We start from the raw sequence: 15,382 nt of genomic DNA on the forward strand, positions 1-15,382 counted from the left end.
GGACTACTGGAGATAAATTCATTATTGTTTGAGAAAATTTTTATTTTTCTTTCACTTTTGAAGAATAATTTTGGTGAATACAGAATTTGAGGTTCGTGTTTTTCTTTTTTTCTTCATTCAACACTTCAAATATTGGAGAACCTTGACTTTAAATTTTTAAAATTAGACAACATCGAAATGAAACAAATAGTCCCCTCTCTTCTTGCTTGCATGCTTTGCAATGTGAAGTGTAATGTAATTCTAATAATTATTCCTCTATCGTTAAGATGTTTTTATACCTTCTGGATTCAAAATCTTCTCTTCGTTTTCAAACTCATATGATCTTCATATGCAGTTTGTATATGATATGGCTTGGAAAGATAAATCTTTCCTGTTTGGTATCTGTCCTCCTTGGTGTCCTGTGAGCATTCTGTTTTCCTTTGTTAAAGGCAAATGTTATTTAAATGCATAAAAATAAAATTTAAAATATCTTCTTTCATAAAGCTTTGCTTCTGTTCACCCTCTGTATATCTCTATTTCAGTTGTTTTTCTTTTCCATTCACCCATTCATACAATAAAATTTACTGGACTTCTGCCGGGCATGGTGACTCATGCCTGTAATCCCAGCACTTTGGGAGGCCGAGGTGGGTGGATCACCCGAGGTTGGGAGTTTGAGACCAGCCTGACCAACATGCAGAAACCCTGTCTCTAATCAAAATGCAAAATTAGCCAGGCTTGGTGGCGCACACCTGTAATCCCAGCTATTCAGGAGGCTGAGGCAGGAGACTCGCTTGAACCCGGGAGGCAGAGGTTGCGGTGAGCCAAGATAGTGCCATTCCACTCCAGCCAGGGCAACAAGAATGAAACTCCATCTCAAAAAAAAAAATTACTGGACATTTATTCTATTATGTGTTAAAACCTGATTTTGGAAAACAGGACCATGATCTTTATATTTGTTTTGCAAAATTAATTTTGTCATTCAATTTGCAAAATTCTCAGCAACTGTTACTTTAAATATTCTGCTTTTCTGACTCCCACCTCCTCTTCTGCTTCCTTTTCCCCCCTCCCTCTCCTCTTCCTCTTTCTTCTTTTGCTTTGCATTTGTTCTTCTGTCGTTTCTGCTCTAAGGAGGTTTAGTGTTTGTTTCTTCAAGCTATTTGAAGGCACTGCCTGTCTAGGTCAGTCAATTAACTTCAAGCTTGGGAATGTTTGTGCAAGATGATATACACTTAGGCTGAAATACCTAAGGTAGTGATTTTCAAAGTCTGTTTCTGAACCAGCAATATTAACATTATCTGGCAATTTTTAGAAATGCAAATTTTCAGAACCTACCTAGATCTACTGAATCAGTACCTTTGCAGTAGGTCTCTGCAAACTGCTTTAATAAGATCTCTATGTAATACTGATGAATGGTAACTTCTGGAAACCATCAGGTTTTGGAGGGCCAACATATGCCCAAGCATTCTGAGACTGCTTTATCCCTTTAAATTCACTGCTAAGATTTGAGAGGATTGATTTTCTTTGCAGATCCACAGTAGGGAATGGAGAGAGTAGTTGTAGATTATAGCTGAATTTTACAATGAGGGAGAGGCCCTTTTTGGATCTAGCTACCAGTGGAGTATTTTCTATTAGAGGTCCCACTTCACAAGGTCCAGGAGCTTGGTTTCTTGTGTGGAGCCTCTAAAGCCATAAAAATCTAAGATCAATGATGAAAGTGAGTTGACACCTATACTCTCCTTTCTTACTTCTCTCCTTTTCTAAGTATCCAGCCCTTAAAATACTTATTTTTTGTCTGCTCAGTGATGCTTATAGTTTTTGTTTTGTTTTGATTATCATTTATTTGTTTGATTTAAATTCAAGATTCTTGTTATCTTCAGTAGAATAGTAACCAGAACCATGCTGCATGCAAAGCTTTTTCGTCTTTGCTATTGTTATATACTCCTTTATCATTTCTATTGTTGTGGATTGTTTCTTCTGATCTATATTCTATCACCTTTCTCTTTCTTTGGGTTCAATTTGCTAATAATAAAAAAAAGAGAGTCAGAGGACTGTATGTCTAAAGAACTGGTCAATTTCATTTTTAATTTCAATGTATAGGTTCTAGATTCTGGAAAAAGAATTTGTTTAGAACAAGCCTCTGTGGAATGACCTTCCTGGACAAAACTCATATTTATTTTCAAAAAATAAACAAACCCCACAGCTCTTTGAAAGCCCCAGGAAGTGACCAAAATTAGACCAAAAAAATCACCTTGTGTTTCTGGTCGGACAAGTAACTGTTTTGAAATATACCCAAAATGTTCTCCACAACAGAAGCCTCTAAGAACTCTCTAAGAGAAAATAATTTACCAGAGCTTTACAAAATTAAAGAGCAGTCTATGAAAGACAAAGTACAGTAGGTAAGATTTGTGAGCAAAGAAGTCATAAAATTCAAAAGAAACTTGCGAAAGGAAGGGACTTCCCTAGGAAGGAACCACAGAGGAATGAGAAATTTGAGAATCTCTCAAATTTCACAAACTTCTTGCTAATTACTAATGTAATGTTTGGGCCACAGGGGACCTGGGTTGGAGAAAGCAGTATCTAAAATCTTAAATAATTCAGAATTTGAGCCCAGCCAAACTGCCTGCTTGAAATATAAATTGGCATTCTTCAGACAAACATAGTAATTCAGAAGCTCTACAGTGTCATTTATTATGTCCTGTTGTATAAATTAGTAAGCATGAGAAGAAAAATGTGACCCGTACTCAAGATAAAAACAGTCAACAATAACAATCCTAAGATAACCTATATGTTACAATTATAGTAGATAAAAACTTTTAGAGTCAAATGTAGAGCTGAAAATACTTATGTAGAAAGGAGGAAATAAATTGAAATTCAAGACCTTGTTTTCTACATTAAGAAACTAGTAAAGAAAGAGTAAATTAAACCAAAGTAATAAAATGAAAGAAATAATAAACATGAGAGAAAGCATTAATAAACTAGAAACATTGAAACCATAGAGAAAAGTGACAAAGCCAAAAATTGATTTTTAAAAATATTAATAAATCTATAAACTACCAGAAGACTGATCAAGAAAACAATTAGTAATATCAGTAATGAAAGATAGTATAGTATTATAGATCTTACAAGTGTCACAAGAATAATAATATTATGAACAACTTTTTACCAACAAATTTGACAACTCAGAAAATAAAAAATATATAAAAACTGCTTATTAATACTGACAGAAGATAAAACACAAAATATAAGTATATATTTCTATATTATGTATTTACATATTAATTGAATTTGTTATTCAAAACTTCCCCCATAAAGTAAATCACAGCCTAGATGACTTCAGTCACAAATTCTATCAACTATTTAAGGGGAGAAATAATACTATTCTCACACAAACTCTTTCAGAAATAGAGGAGGAAGAAACACTTCCTTATTTGCTTTATGAGGGCAATATAACCCTGATAACAAAACCCAACAAATATACATGAAATGAAAATTATAGACCAATATCCTTCTGGGAGGGAAACTTTCTCAAAATATTTAGCAGGTCAATTCATTGAAGCTGTATTGGGTTAAAATTTATTTAGTCTACTTTTATAGTATTTTTTATGATTTTTAAACTCAATTTCATTAAAATTATTATTAATGGTAGTTCCTAATACTTATATAGAAATTAACATGTCATAGGCATTTCAGCACTATATACATGTTAACCCATATCAACTTCTTTTATTAATAAGGTAATGAAGGCACAGAAAACTTTTCTACTGTCATAAAGTTAGTCATACAAGATTCGAAGTTACGTCATGTGACTGCAGAGTTTGTGCTGTTAAATACTTTATTTCTACCTCTTTATTTTGCATGTGATTATTTCATTATCTGTGGACAACTTCTAAGGCTTATTTTGTCTGCTGATTCTCTATTCCTTATTTGCTTATGTATTTTGTACCTATTGATTTGCATCAATAAATATAGATATTTGTGGAAATCCATTGATGCTTTTTATGTTCACACTTTTCCAAAGGATAGACTTTATTGCTGCCAGCTTTTTATGTTAACTTCTCTTTTTGGGTAATATATCACAGCTTTTATAAATTCACAGTTGCAAACCACAGGAATGCAGACCTGATATTCTGAATTCTCAAAGGAGATGTTTTCCAAAGCCAGTTCAAGACATGCTTCCTTGTAACTTTAAGTCACTGATGGTGACTTTTAAATATTTAGTTCACTCTTCGCCTGAGGATATAGATTGTTGAGAACCCCAACTTCTAAGTTTGTATGAATCCAAACCTTATTTTCTGAACCTGTGAGTTCATTTTATGTTACTGAACTTAGCTAAAGTTCCCAAACTAGGTGAAGTAGCAGTGAGAATGCACCAGTATCATCTTCAGCTCCTTTGAGTTTGGATTCTGCAGATTTGTTTTTACTTTTTTGAAAACTCAACAGTGTATCTACAGGGGTTTAACTAGGTATCAAGGACTGTGAGATGCTGTCTCTGGGTAATCATGCACAGAGAATTGGAGAAGAGGCTTTTGATTATTTTAGTCTTCCCTTAGGGACAAGGAGGCTTTCCTGGAACTGTGACTAGATCAGTCATAGCTGAGTGCATTTGCTTGTTTGGGGAAAGGTTGGTTAAGGTAGGTTTGTGGCATGGGTAAGAAATGTGCAGTGGGGAGAGGGCACACATGATTGCCCTGCTCTTTTCATCATACAATTATTTACTTTCATCAGAAAGCTTCAGAACATGGGCTGTGTACCAGTTGCAGCTTTATGGTTGTCTGACCACCTAAAGCTGTAGCAGATAGGGTCATAAACTCTACTCTGTGGCATCTCCTGGACACCTGTGTCAGTTGACAGCTCACAGACTTCAAAAATTTAAAGTCTGGGTTTACAATGATGTAATTGTTGACTTTTAAGACCAGGAAGATTTCTATATTATTGGACACTTAAAAACACAGAGGTAATTTACTTTTAGATGGGGATTCTCTGTAGATAACCGAGTATGAATTTTCTGAGTCTGTCTTTGCCTGCTTTGGAGCGTCTGATTTTTTTAAACGGCACTTTACTTGCTAAGTGCCTACAATACTTGCTAAGCCACTAAATCTAACAGTTTGAAACAGCTGTCCCCAGGCATCCCTGCAAATTAATACTATGGCACTACACTTCATTTTTCTTAAAATTAATATTTTGGCTCTCTATAAATTAACTTCTAGCAATCTACCAATGTAAACATTTGTTCTTTTAATTTAAATTTCTTGACACAGGAGGTGTTTTCAAAGTAGAAGAATGTATAATTATTCACCTCAAAAATGGCAGATGAAAATGAAGGCATAGCTAGATCGCTGACATATTTTCTTTCACAGTTGCTGCTTAAACTCTGAATCCTAATTTTTTTTTTAATGGAAGTACTCTCTTTTCCCTCTTTATTTTTTGAACTTAGAGTCATTATGCTACCAAAAACGTTTCATTGTATTTTCTCCCTTTCTCTCTCTTCTCCCCATCTCTCCCTCCCTTCCTCCTTTCTTCCCTCCCACCCATCTTCCCTCCTTTCCTTCCTTCCCTTTTTCTTTCTCTCCCTGTCTCTTTCTTTTTAAAATTTGATCTATCTAATATTATAACTCTTGTTGGGAACACAAGTGGGCAAACACAAGTTTTTCTTTACATCTTCTTTGCTTCAAGATCTCCTTTCCAACATATCAAATGAATAAAATTTGGCTGCCTGTAAAAGAAAATGCAAAATAACAATGTCTTAAGCAAATTATATATCTGTCTATATACTTAGTTTCTTCTCATGTATAGTCCAGAGGTAGTATGGCGGAGGCTGGTGTGGTGATGGTGGGTTCATCATTACCAAGAGCTTGTTTTCTGTTTTTACTCCATTTATTTTATTATGTCAGCTCAGGGTCCACAATAACTACTGGAGCTCTGGTTATCATATGTGCCTTCCAGTTGTCAGAAAAACTGCCAGAGCATAAATGAGAAGCTTTAATTTCAAATTTAATCAATTTTCTTTAAGGTCCTGTCTTGGTCAAGGGGTAGGAACATTACCAATGATAGTCTAATATATGAAAAATAAACACCGTGGGAGCTGGATCATCCTGCTGATGTTTCATTTATTCCTGTTACATTATTAACAAATCTTCAGAGTTGAACTGATTCCTGTTCTTTCTGTGGCCTACCTTTGTTTTCTGTTTTTGTTTTTCGATTTTTTTAGACAGGGGCTTGCTGTGTTGCCCAGGCTTGAGTGCCTTGGCATGATCACAGCTCACTGCAACCTCTGCCTCCCAGGCTCAAGCCATCCTCCCACCTCAGCTTCCTGAATAGAGAAGCTGGGACTACAGGTGTGCACCACTATGCCACGCTAATTTTTAAAAAAATTTTGTAGAGATGGGGTTTTGCCATGTTGGGCAGGCTGGCCTCGAATTCCTAGATTCAAGTGATCCGCCCACCTCAGCCTCCCAAAGTGCTGGTATTATAGGCAGGACCCACCGCGTCGTGCCCTATCTTTGACTCTTGAAATAACTCATATAGTTACAGTAAATTCCATTTATTTATTTATTTAAAAACAGCCTGAGTTAGTTTCTTTTTTTGGAACCAAAGACACTTAAATAGGAGACATAACAAGAAAACTTAACTCACATATTGTTGGCATGATTTTTACATGTGTGTTGTGTGGGGAGAGTGAGTGCTGTTGTTGGGTGAGTTTCTTCAGGGTAAGGACCATAATTTAAAAATCCACACTAATGAGTGTACTCAGTATTTGTTATGTCGAGCCTTCCCAATTAATTCTCAGAGAATAAAAATTATGCCATCTATTCAGAGAGAAAATATGATACATCTTTCAAACCAGGATGGACATCAGAATAAAGAGGGAGGCACGAAAATAATTAACAGTTACTAATTGACTCTTATTTGGACTGTGCCAAGCAAACCAGGATATACATATATTTATTTCCACCTAACAAAATGCTTGATAACTGGCTGCTACTTTAACATTGGTGAATTTGACAACACATCTCAATGTAGATTTGTAGGTTATGGATAACTTATGGAAACCTTTCCATGTAATAAGGTATATGTGTGTGTGTATATATGTGTATACACTATATATACATATATACACACACACACATATATGACTGAGCACTAAATTGGTAGAGCTATAAGAAGCTGTAGCAAACATGCTAACAATTTCTCAGAAACGAGTTGTAAATACTTACAGTGAGCAACTTACACTGACTAGAAAAAGAAAAGTTACCTAAAAATAGCTCCTCCAAAAAATTCCTAGGTACTTACAGTTTATTGAAAGCAATTTTAGCAATATACATGGAATTACTTCCATTTGGATATATAATCACTTTTGTGCCATCAGTATGCATTTACTAAATTACCTTTCCAATTATATACTCTTACTTTTATAATTGTACTTCTATTTTTTCAACATGACAAACATTTTTTGCAATCCAATTAAAGTTTGTAGCACATACATTAGGTTGGGTTTGCTAGAAAGAGACTTGGATAAAAAGCCGGAAGCAGAATGTGTAGCTGGGAGCGCTCAAGGAAGATACACCTCTAGGATGTGAGGAAGGCAGAGTTGGGCAGAGGGAGAAGCTGACTCACACTGTGATAGAAACTTTGGTCTCAGAAAATCCTGCACAGATGGCCAAAGTATCACAGGTTGAGGCAGGGTCACTGAGTCTTTGTATCTCTCCATCAGGTAGTTAGATATAGAAAGCTCCCTATGAAGGAGGCTTAAACTTGGACAGGGAAGAATCTATGGCTGAGGGCAATTGCCGGTGAGGCTGATAACCGTGCACCAGTACATCAAATTCGATGAAGGATCTGGGCAGAGCACTGCAGTATTCACTACATGAAGTATATTTTGCACTGTGGACACAAATTAGAAAAATTGCAAGTAGTGGTATATTGTAACTGGCATGCCCTATATGTGCAGAGTCAATGTGTCTCCTTGTAGAATATTCTCTGATGATACTCACTATTATCCCCTCTCTGCTAAGCTTTGTTCTGTGTCTGAAGGGCATAAAGCATGGAAACTACATTTTTCAGACTCCATTACCAGAAGGATATGGTTGGATTTCAGCAATGAGTGGGCTTTGCATAAAATTTGGAAGACGAAAGAGAAGAAAAACCTGGCTGCTGCAGGTTGGAACACTGGCAACAATAGATACGGAGTTTGCAAGAAGCTGCTAAGTTTCCTCAGGAAAATTATTTGTTTCAATATTTCTGGCATATGGGATCATCAATTGTTCTTTTCAGTGGTTCTGGCTGAAAATTGGTTCAATTCTTCTACCTGAGAATTGTTCATTTCTGTGCTTCAGGAAACTAAGACCATCACTGGCAGTTTTTGTTGAGGGATCCTTGTGCATTCATTTTTCCTTAAAACAGCCTTCCTAACTTTTACTCCCCCAGCCTCTGTGGTTGTGTAAGCCTTTAATTCTTAGAGTTACATTTCTCTTACTCAGTATATCCTAGTGCAGCTTCTGTTTTCCAGACCCAACCCTGACTGATATAGTCTCCATGTGTTTCAGATGGTGGGATAGTTTGGATATTTGTCCCTGCCCAAATTTCATGTTGAACTCTAATCCCCAGTGCTGTAGGTGGGGCCCGATGGGAGGTGTTCAGATCATGGGGGCAGATCCCTCACGGCTTGGTGCTGTCTTCGTGATAGTGAGTTCTTGTGAGATCTGGTCATTTTAAAGTGTTCGGCACTTGCACCATTTCACTGTGTCTTGCTCCTGCTTTCACCATGTGAAGTGCCTGCTCCAGCTTCACTTTTCACCATGATTATAAACTTCCGGAGGCCTCCCTAGAAGCCAAGCAGATGCCATCGACAGGGTTCCTGTAAAGCATGCAGAACTGTTAGCCAATTAAACCTCTTTTCCTTACAAATTAAAAACCTCTTTTCTTTACAAAATAGAAAGAATAAAGGTATTTATTTATAGCAATGCAAGAACGGCCTAATACAGATGGCTCAGCCATTAGTGAGAAAATTGAGATGCTTTCTCTAGATGGCAAAAAAGTTGTAAAAATAAAAGGAAATTATTAATATACCATCTATTGTGATCATTTACTATGTTAAGCATGTTATTAAGAAGACAAGCATAAGTTTAACACAATTTTGGCAATGAAGAAAATTGAAGGAGAGAGAGCATATGTTGGCTTTGCTCTCTGAAACTCAGGTGAAATGGTCACCTGTTCTAGCAGCTCATGAAAAATTCTGCATTGTTTATTATGTGTCAGGATCAACCTTAAATTCAGAGTTATAAAAAGTTTGATGATTACAGAAAAAAAGGGAAGCACTAAGTAATATAGGTACAGAGAGGGAAGAGTGTCAAATAGAATTTTCAATCTGTGTATAAGGATACTTAAGCATTTTTTAAGGAAAGCAGAAAGAAGCATGAGAAGGTCTACAATGACATCTATGTCAATATAACAAGCTAGATATTTAGAGAAGAAACTCTTGATTAAATACTTTTTATAATATGAACACACACATATAATATGACATGACTGTGTTCGTGGAACATAAAGAAATTCCTCTGACCAAAGAGAACTGGGAAAAAAAAGGAAAGAAATTATAGAAATTGGTGGAAACAACAAGAAATGATAGGAATGTCAAGAAAGTGAAAATCTAGAGTGGCAGATGAACACTGGATTAACATTGTTTGGGGGAGTGTTAGTTTATACCTGGTGGCCTAATGATGATTTAAAGGGCACAAAAGCAGCAGTGCAAAAGAAAAGGCCTGGACGTTACTGGGTTGAAAGACTGGATAATCACATTTATAGGTTGTATTTTTTTTTTTTTTAAGATGGAGTCTCGCTCTGTCATCCAGCCTTGAGTACAGTGGCTCAATCTCGGCTCACTGCAAGCTCCACCTCCCGGGTTCACGCCATTCTCCTTCCTCAGCCTCCCGAGTAGCTGGGACTACAGGTGCCTGCCACCACCTCTGGCTAATTTTTTGTATTTTTAGTAGACACGGGGTTTCACCATGTTAGCCAGGATGGTCTCGATCTCCTGACCTTGTGATCCGCCTGCCTCGGCCTCCCAAAGTGCTGGGATTAAAGGCGTGAGCCACTGTGCCTGGCCTATTGGTTATATTTTTTAAAAAGTAGACGTGAAGATGGATGCCTCAATCTTGACTGTGGGTGGATTAGAAAAATTTTTCCTGTAGAAATTTCTAACCACAAGTGCACTTTTATTTTAAAAAAATTAGAATCAAAGCTACTTTTTTAGTATGAAAAACCAAAAGCTAAAAGTTTATCTTAAAGTGGGCCTGATAAATGGTGTCAACAAATCCTGCCTTCTTAAAAGAAAAATCTCTAAATCCAGCTTATATTTTACCAGGATAAATCTTTGGTAAACATGAGCTCACAATAAATGACTAACCACTGGAGTAAGATTAGTGTAAATGGAAAACTATGCAGACCAGCAAAGAATGTAAATATTGGAACTATCAGAAATAGAAAGTAAGTATGTTTAATATGTTAATAAAAAATAAAGACAGGCTATATGAAGAAGGAATATGATTCTTTCAAAACTCACTAGGGAACTTTGTATAAATTCTGAGTTGGGAAAGAAGGATGAAATTATATCCAGTTGGGGTTCCAGGAGAAGATAACATAAATAATGGGAGAAGTAAAATATTTTATAAAATAATATATGAGATTTTCGATATATGAGAATAACATAATCCACAGGTTCCAGAAACCCAATTAATCCTAAGTATGATATAAAGTAACCTTACTAGCAAATCATAGTGAAATTACAGAATACCAAAGTGAAAAAATAAAATCTCAAAAGAAGCCAATGAAAACTGGTATATACAAAAGGATGAAAGGCAAATTGGCTGCTGATTTTCTACAGAAACTAGAGAAACCAGGAGCCAGAAAATTATGTCTCTATATTTAAAATTAAAAAAAACGAATATTTTAAATTGATAAATAAAAGTAGTATGTGTTTATGGTGTACACATGATGTTTGAAATATGTATAGATTGTAGAATGGCTAAATTGAGCTAATTGACATGTATTACTTCACATACTTTTTTTTCTAATTAGAATATTTAGTCATCAAATTACAATATCTTTACCAAGATAAAATGATCATCAACCTAGAATGTTATTCCAAGCTATCTTCTAAGAATGAAAGATAAATGAAGAGATTAAAAAAAAATACAACTGAGAGTATTTACAACAGGCCTTTCCTAAAATAGCTTACAAAAGTTATACTTCAAGAAGAAGGAAATTGGACTCAGAAGAGGAAGTTCTAAGAAGCAAGAAGAAATGGTGGGTAAAATAGTGTTAAATATATTTAAAATAGTATGAAAAATTATATTTAAACTAACATTGACTATGTAAAACAACTAACATAATATTTAATTTGTGAAGTTAAAAAATGATATAGAACTAAAATCTTGAAGTCAATAATCCAGGATGAAATTATTGTACTTTGATAATTCTGGGCTCATGAAATTACTAAAACATTGTTAAATATGAGTGTTAGGGCTTCTATGATAAATAATAAAATAATATAAATAAAATCTCTAAGTGATAAACTAGTGGAAAGAACCACTAATAGAGGTGGCCATTTTTCCAAAATTAAACAAGAAATAAGAGAAATTAAGAAGCACATAAAGAGTAGAAGTTATAAATAAAACAACAAGAAAAATTAAGTAAAATGCATCACTAGTTATAGCAATTTAATGGAATAAATTCTGGCTCTTTTATACTAATGAGGAGAACAGCCTATTATATGTGATTACAAGCGATACAATATGCAGAACAGTTGAAAACTTAATAAAAAAAAATTAAAAGCAATGCTAATGAAAACAGGTTTATATGCTGTATAAATAGCAGTCAAAGTTATCTTTAAGGCATAAAACAGAGAATAGTATTACTAACACAGATAAATAGTTATTTTTGGAGATACAAATGGTCAGTAGAAGAGGGACCAACTCACCAGGAAGTTATAAAAGCCCTAAAATTCTATATACAAGTTCTATTCTATATAAAATAAATATTAGTAGCACTTAAAAAAATATCAAATCTCTATCAGTGTGTAAGGTTTTTAACACAACTAACTCACTAACTTATAGATCAAGTAGTAGTAAATCAGTAAGAATATGGGAGATTTGAGCAACAAAATATGGAGTTTGATTACACTCAGCAATAAGAGTATATGGATTTTTTTCAACATTTAGAACATTTACAATGACCACATACAAAATAATAAAGTAGCTCAATAAATTTCATAACCACTGTTGAATATACCACGTTCTAACCCATAAGAAAAGATAACTTCAAAATCCCCAAAAACCGTATTATTGAGAAATGTAAAAGCACACTCTAAATTATCCATATGTTAGTGAAAAAAAAGTCCTATCAAATTAGAAACTACTTAGAACTGAATGATAATGAAATTATATCCTGTAAAACATGTGCAATTCAGGTAATAAAATATTAAGAAAATATACAGACCGAGAAAAGAAGCCTTGAAATTTTACAAGTTAAGCATCAACAATATTAAGTGAGGGAAAAAACAGAACAAAGTTATGAAGAGAAGGAAATATGTAGTAGCAATCAGAGTAGAAACTAATAAAACATAAAACAAACCTAGCACAGAATATCTTAACAAATCATAAAGTTAGTTCTTTAATAAAACTATTGAGTCAGCAGAAAAGAGAAAATGAACAAATAATATTAAAAATGGTAAAGAAGACAGATTTTCTGCAGCAATATTAAAACATGGTAAAATAATGTTTAAACATTTTCATATTGATGAACACAAAAAAGGTGAAATGGACAATTCTTAGAGATACGTAAAGTACTAAACCAGTAACTCAAAAAGAAGTATAAATTTGCAATTGCCCTATAATGATAAATAATTACAATAATTGAATAAAAAGTGTATTCAGTACCATATAAAAGGTCAGTCCAAGGTATGTCAGTATCTTAAAGGAGAATATGATCAACTCTTCTTGCCTGATAAGTAAGGCTAATTAGGGAACAAGTTTTCTTGAACTGATTCCCGAACCATAGGTAAGAATTCACTTGTGGATAGAAAATCACAGCTTGTGCAAAGGTCGAAGACATTTAATGATGTGGTAAATTCATATTAGTCATTCAGGAAAATAGAGAGAGATGGGGAAAACAATAAAATGAGGCAGGAGGTGAGAAAGTTGAAATAGGTAGGGCTGTATGTGTCATGTCAAATCAAAAGCTAAATATTTAATAATAGTAAATACTTATATTTTCTGTATTTATGTTAAGAAGAATATAAAATTTCTTATTTTTTTGCAACCTTAGTGGGTACTTACTCCCCGGATTTCAATCACAACACTTTGGAGACAACTATGGTAGATATAGGGGTCAGTCGAAGGATTTTCATGAGGAGCAACATGTTTAGGTTTGTGTGTTAACATGATCCTGGTAACAACTTGGAAGAAACATTGGAAGGAAACAATGAAATGGTAGGAGGAGGAGCAGTTAGTTGGCTATTACAATAATTCAAACAAAAGGAAGTCAGGACATAAACTAAGGGAAGAGCAGTGTGAATGGATTTTACCACCCTAGCTCAAATAATATATCAGGATTCTGCACACATTGAGGATGTTTGTTAATACATGTGTCTGCACATTACTGCGCATTTCCCACAACCAAGCATCAACATTTAGGTGTCTGGGATAATCTATCAATTTGCATAATCCAGATGTAGACAATGTTATTCCGCAGAATTGCTCCACTGAGATTTCAGAGTGAAAAGCAGCTAGACTGTAGGAACTTCTCTTCAGTGTCTCTATGAGGAGAAATAGAAGATTGGTGGTCCTCTAGCCACCAATTTTTTGGTCTGAGGCAATTTGTGGGTGTCTTCAGAAATTCCAATAAAATATAACAGGAAGGAGGCACTGGTAGCATGGGGTTGGAAAAGATAAGAGTGAAAAGCCCATGTAAATGGGCTATCTGGGAGCATTTCAGGGAAAAAGTTAATAGAGTGTTAAAGGTGGACTCTGGAGCAATTACAAACTATGAGAGAATTGGAGATGAGAGACGAGGGGATTTTTATAACATATCATCATAGTTGCTGATCTAGGTGTCTACCAACACCTCTAGACTGGTCCACATGAGCATCTGGCCTCTATTTGACTTACACAAAAAGTAGAGGGAATAAAAAGGTTTTGCTTGCATGTGGCGTTGTAAAATAAACAAATGTAAAAATCTGTCTCATGAAATATAGTTTAAACCAGAAGCATATGGAGAAATATGCTTTAAAAACACCCTGAGCTTTTTATCATGTTATTAATATACCCACAGATTTTCATATCTTTTCAAATATTAAAAATGAATTGAGAAACGTTTTAATAATATAATTGTCCTTAGAATATTCGTAATCAGATAATCAGCTGACGAAACATTGTGATTCATCTTTGCCATGGAAAATTATTTTAATTTGTATCATAACTGTGTTAAGTCAAACTCACTAATTTATAGATGTGAAAACAAAAAAATGAGAAAACTATGTAAATACTAAGATCCATTCCTTAAGACACAAATATTCAGAGAAGCTTTAGATAACAATTCATTATTCTATCTTGAACTATTTTTTAAAAATTGCAATCTAAAGAGCAAGACCAATGTTATAATAAGACCACATTGTCAATGGATGCTTGGGTGTGAAAACAAGAAGTGTTTAATATTTTATTTATTATAGACCTGAGCACTTGCTGTGTTGCAATATATTGCTAAAGCTAACTGGATCTTAATATTTTTGTGATATTTTTGAAAAACTTCAGCTTTCAAAGTTATAATCAAGTTTTACCTCTAGGGTAGATAATTAAGTTGTTAAATTCCTGTTGGGGCATACTCTTTCTTCCCTAGAAGGAGCCGGGGGATTGTGGTGAAATTTTTAGCTTGGTAGATATCAATCATGTTTCTTCTCATTGAAATTAATGGGATAAGGGAGGGTGACAAAAGGGAATTGTCATCGGGAATCACTTGGCCCAGAGGCATGGTGGCATTCCAAATGGTGAAAGTATTGGGGATGTGGATATTATACCCCTGATATTTGGCAGGTAGCTGAGAATTAAGTAAAAAAATAATAATAAAATAAAAATCAGCCCTCTAGAGATTCCAAAGTTGATCTGAGGACTTAGACCTTTTGAATAGCTGCCTTTAATAACATTTGGAGACGATATCTCAGAGAAAAGCCTTGTTCCCTTCTACAGATAAGAGAATTAGCATGAGCTGAATCGATCCACAAAGGACAGCTGTGTCCAGCAAAACAGAGGATAAGCAGTAGTTGAGCAAATGACCTAGTAGGAGATAACACCATACAACATGGTGCAAAGTTATGCCGGAAACTGATGCTTTTGCAACATTTTTATATGTCAGG

The 15,382-nt window shown here is 34.7% G+C and overlaps 1 long non-coding RNA gene across 1 annotated transcript in view; it reads right to left on the reverse strand.

Annotated features, from left to right (window-relative positions):
- Positions 1–781: 781 nt before the first annotated feature.
- LOC134809972 (uncharacterized) overlaps positions 782–15,382 on the reverse strand; it is a 95,869-nt gene continuing 81,268 nt past the window's right edge. Inside the window, exon 2 of the long non-coding RNA XR_010156991.1 lies at positions 782–8,833. This is a non-coding gene — a long non-coding RNA (uncharacterized LOC134809972). The remainder of the gene's footprint in view (positions 8,834–15,382) is intronic.

The sequence above is a fragment of the Pan troglodytes genome, chromosome 4 (genome assembly GCF_028858775.2).
Source record: "Pan troglodytes isolate AG18354 chromosome 4, NHGRI_mPanTro3-v2.0_pri, whole genome shotgun sequence".
NCBI classification, from domain to species: Eukaryota; Metazoa; Chordata; class Mammalia; order Primates; family Hominidae; genus Pan; species Pan troglodytes.